The sequence below is a fragment of the Pseudoliparis swirei genome, chromosome 19 (assembly GCF_029220125.1).
Source record: "Pseudoliparis swirei isolate HS2019 ecotype Mariana Trench chromosome 19, NWPU_hadal_v1, whole genome shotgun sequence".
In the NCBI taxonomy this organism is placed as follows: Eukaryota; Metazoa; Chordata; class Actinopteri; order Perciformes; family Liparidae; genus Pseudoliparis; species Pseudoliparis swirei.
Window position 1 is genome coordinate 28269905 of NC_079406.1, and position 4281 is coordinate 28274185.

Genomic DNA, 4281 nt, shown 5'->3' on the forward strand with positions numbered 1-4281 from the left:
AGAGAACGTTCCGGGCGGCAAAGCGAGGACTCGCTCTCCGCTAATCGTCTTTTAACAGCCGGCAGAGAGAAAAATAAAGGAATGCTTCACCGGCTGCGAGAAAGAAACAAAAGGTCGGCGAGGACGAAGCTCCCCGACCTTCAGGAGGAGAAACAACGACACCTCCATCAGGAGGAGCCACTGGTGGAGCAGGAGGAGGAGCCACAAAGTACTGGGAACAGAGGCGTGGTATTCTAACGTTAATTAATGTATTTTTACTTGATGCTCTTACTTTTCTCCTCCTCTTCTTCACTTTTTCTTCCTCTTACTCCTCCTCCTCACCCCTCCTCCTACTCCACCTCCTCCTTTTCCAATTCCTCCTCCTCTTCCTCCTCCGGCTCCTCTTCTTCCTCCTCTTCCAGCTCCTCACTCCCCCCTCCTCCTCCTCCTCCTCCTGCAGGAGGTCACACCTGAGTCTCTCTCTCTGCTGAAGATCTTTCTGCTCTGTGTTTCATATTTTCACCTCTTCCTCCTCCTCCCTCCTCCTCGTCCTCTTCCTCCTCCCACTCCTTTTCCTCCTCCTCCTCCTCCTCATCGTCTATTCTCACGACCCTCCTTTTCCTCCTCCTCCTCCTGCAGGAGGTCACACCTGAGTCTCTCTCTCTCCGCTGAAGATCTTTCTCCTCCTTGTTTCATATTTTCATTTCTTTCTCCTCGTCGTTTGTTTTCATTTATTTTTTATTATTTTTCCGACTCGAGTCGTTTGACAGCTCCTCAAACCTCCGGCACACGAAACCTCGTACATCACGGAGCGAGGAGGAAACACGTCCCGCGCCTCCTGCTGATTTACAGCCAGCCAGAGGAGGCGCTCACACATCCTGATGATGACGAGGAGCCCTCTCTTCCTCGTGGGGGAACGGAGAGAATAAACAGGGATTCATTTTTATTAAACAATATTAAAGAAAGAAGAACTGAGACTCGAGTCGCCTGAAGAACGAGAAGAAATGAAACATCTGGCAGAATCCTCCTCTCATCTCCTCTTTTATTAAGCTCCTCCTCTCATCTCCTCTTTTATTAAGCTCCTCCTCTCATCTCCTCCTCTTTTTTAAAGCTCCTCCTCTCATCTCCTCCTCTTTTATTAAGCTCCTCCTCTCATCTCCTCCTTTTTTATTAGCTCCTCCTCTCATCTCCTCCTCTTTTATTAAGCTCCTCCTCTCATCTCCTCCTTTTTTATTAAGCTCCTCCTCTCATCCTCTTTAATTAGATCCTCCTCTCATCTCCTCCTCTTTTATTAAGCTCCTCCTCTCATCTCCTCCTCTTTTATTAAGCTCCTCCTCTCATCTCCTCCTTTTTTATTAAGCTCCTCCTCTCATCTCCTTTTTTATTAGCTCCTCCTCTCATCTCCTCCTCTTTTATTAAGCTCCTCCTCTCATCTCCTCCTTTTTTATTAAGCTCCTCTTCTCATCTCCTTTTTTATTAGCTCCTCCTCTCATCTCCTCCTCTTTTATTAAGCTCCTCCTCTCATCTCCTCCTTTTTTATTAAGCTCCTCCTCTCATCTCGTCCTCTTTTATTAAGCTCCTCCTCTCATCTCCTCCTTTATTCTGCGTTTCATTCCTTTTCTTTTCATCGTCTTCCATGAGGAAGAGAGCGAGGCGTTCAGGGGAACTCTGTGGAGATGAAACCTCTGAAGACGAGTCCACGGCGTTTCAGACGAGAGGAGGAGGAGCTTCTCTTGGACGGCTCTGGGATCCAAGATGGCGTCCTCACGAGGCTTCGGACCGGACGCCGTCTGGACGCCACTTCAAGAGACGCGGCGAATAACGGAGAGAACGTCACGCCGCCGGAAGGAGGAGGAGGAAGAGAAGTGTTCAGGAACATGGAGGAGGAAGAGAAGGAAGAAAAGGAGGAGGAAGAGGAAGCGGAGGAGGAAGAGGAGGAGGAGTAGGAAGAGAAAGAGGAAGAAGGAAGAGGAGGAAGAAGAAGAAGAAGAAGAAGAAGTCCTCTGTAGACCTCCGTGTAGTCCTGGTCCTCTATAGACCTCCGTGTAGTCCTGGTCCTCTAGAGACCTCAGTGTAGTCCTGGTCCTCTATAGACCTCAGTGTAGTCCTGGTCCTCTAGAGACCTCAGTGTAGTCCTGGTCCTCTAGAGACCTCAGTGTAGTCCTGGTCCTCTAGAGACCTCAGTGTAGTCCTGGTCCTCTATAGACCTCAGTGTAGACCTGGTCCTCTACAGACCTCAGTGTAGTCCTGGTCCTCTAGAGACATCAGTGTAGTCCTGGTCCTCTATAGACCTCAGTGTAGTCCTGGTCCTCTATAGACCTCAGTGTAGTCCTGGTCCTCTAGAGACCTCAGTGTAGTCCTGGTCCTCTATAGACCTCAGTGTAGTCCTGGTCCTCTAGAGACCTCAGTGTAGTCCTGGTCCTCTGTAGACCTCAGTGTAGTCCTGGTCCTCTATAGACCTCAGCGTAGTCCTGGTCCTCTAGAGACCTCAGTGTAGTCCTGGTCCTCTAGAGACCTCAGTGTAGTCCTGGTCCTCTAGAGACCTCAGTGTAGTCCTGGTCCTCTATAGACCTCAGTGTAGTCCTGGTCCTCTATAGACCTCAGTGTAGTCCTGGTCCTCTGTAGACCTCAGTGTAGTCCTGGTCCTCTAGAGACCTCAGTGTAGTCCTGGTCCTCTATAGACCTCAGTGTAGTCCTGGTCCTCTATAGACCTCAGTGTAGTCCTGGTCCTCTATAGACCTCAGTGTAGTCCTGGTCCTCTAGAGACCTCAGTGTAGTCCTGGTCCTCTAGAGACCTCAGTCTAGTCCTGGTCCTCTATAGACCTCAGTGTAGTCCTGGTCCTCTAGAGACCTCAGTGTAGTCCTGGTCCTCTATAGACCTCCGTGTAGACCTGGTCCTCTGTAGACCTCAGTGTAGTCCTGGTCCTCTGTAGACCTCAGTGTAGTCCTGGTCCTCTATAGACCTCAGTGTAGACCTGGTCCTCTATAGACCTCAGTGTAGTCCTGGTCCTCTATAGACCTCAGTGTAGTCCTGGTCCTCTATAGACCTCAGTGTAGTCCTGGTCCTCTATAGACCTCAGTGTAGTCCTGGTCCTCTAGAGACCTCAGTGTAGTCCTGGTCCTCTAGAGACCTCAGTGTAGACCTGGTCCTCCGTAGACCTCAGTGTAGTCCTGGTCCTCTAGAGACCTCCGTGTAGACCTGGTCCTCTATAGACCTCCGTGTAGTCCTGGTCCTCTAGAGACCTCAGTGTAGACCTGGTCCTCTATAGACCTCCGTGTAGACCTGGTCCTCTAGAGACCTCAGTGTAGTACTGGTCCTCTATAGACCTCAGTGTAGTCCTGGTCCTCTATAGACCTCAGTGTAGTCCTGGTCCTCTAGAGACCTCAGTGTAGTCCTGGTCCTCTAGAGACCTCAGTGTAGACCTGGTCCTCTATAGACCTCAGTGTAGTCCTGGTCCTCTATAGACCTCAGTGTAGTCCTGGTCCTCTATAGACCTCCGTGTAGACCTGGTCCTCTAGAGACCTCAGTGTAGTCCTGGTCCTCTAGAGACCTCAGTGTAGTCCTGGTCCTCTGTAGACCTCAGTGTAGTCCTGGTCCTCTAGAGACCTCAGTGTAGTCCTGGTCCTCTATAGACCTCAGTGTAGTCCTGGTCCTCTATAGACCTCAGTGTAGTCCTGGTCCTCTATAGACCTCAGTGTAGTCCTGGTCCTCTGTAGACCTCAGTGTAGTCCTGGTCCTCTAGAGACCTCAGTGTAGTCCTGGTCCTCTAGAGACCTCAGTGTAGACCTGGTCCTCTATAGACCTCAGTGTAGTCCTGGTCCTCTAGAGACCTCAGTGTAGACCTGGTCCTCTATAGACCTCAGTGTAGTCCTGGTCCTCTAGAGACCTCAGTGTAGTCCTGGTCCTCTGGAGACCTCAGTGTAGTCCTGGTCCTCTAGAGACCTCAGTGTAGACCTGGTCCTCTAGAGACCTCAGTGTAGTCCTGGTCCTCTATAGACCTCAGTGTAGTCCTGGTCCTCTAGAGACCTCAGTGTAGTCCTAGTCCTCTAGAGACCTCCGTGTAGTCTTGGTCCTCTATAGACCTCAGTGTAGTCCTGGTACTCTATAGACCTCAGTGTAGTCCTGGTCCTCTAGAGACCTCAGTGTAGACCTGGTCCTCTATAGACCTCAGTGTAGTCCTGGTCCTCTGTAGACCTCAGTGTAGTCCTGGTCCTCTATAGACCTCCGTGTAGTCCTGGTCCTCTAGAGACCTCAGTGTAGTCCTGGTCCTCTAGAGACCTCAGTGTAGTCCTGGTCCTCTA

General features: G+C 50.6%; 1 long non-coding RNA gene across 4 annotated transcripts; it reads right to left on the reverse strand.

Moving 5' to 3' along the window:
• Positions 1-2611: 2611 nt before the first annotated feature.
• LOC130209768 (uncharacterized) lies at positions 2612-3998 on the reverse strand. Of its 4 annotated transcripts, XR_008834701.1 has the most exons (5): positions 3935-3998; positions 3487-3682; positions 3263-3430; positions 3027-3094; positions 2612-2830 (listed from the first exon to the last, which is right to left on the reverse strand). It is a non-coding gene; the product is annotated as an uncharacterized LOC130209768 (long non-coding RNA). The 4 variants fall into 4 exon arrangements; XR_008834699.1 differs by lacking the exon at positions 2612-2830 and having other exon boundaries at positions 2910-3110; positions 3335-3430; XR_008834698.1 differs by lacking the exon at positions 2612-2830 and having other exon boundaries at positions 2910-3094.
• Positions 3999-4281: the final 283 nt, after the last annotated feature.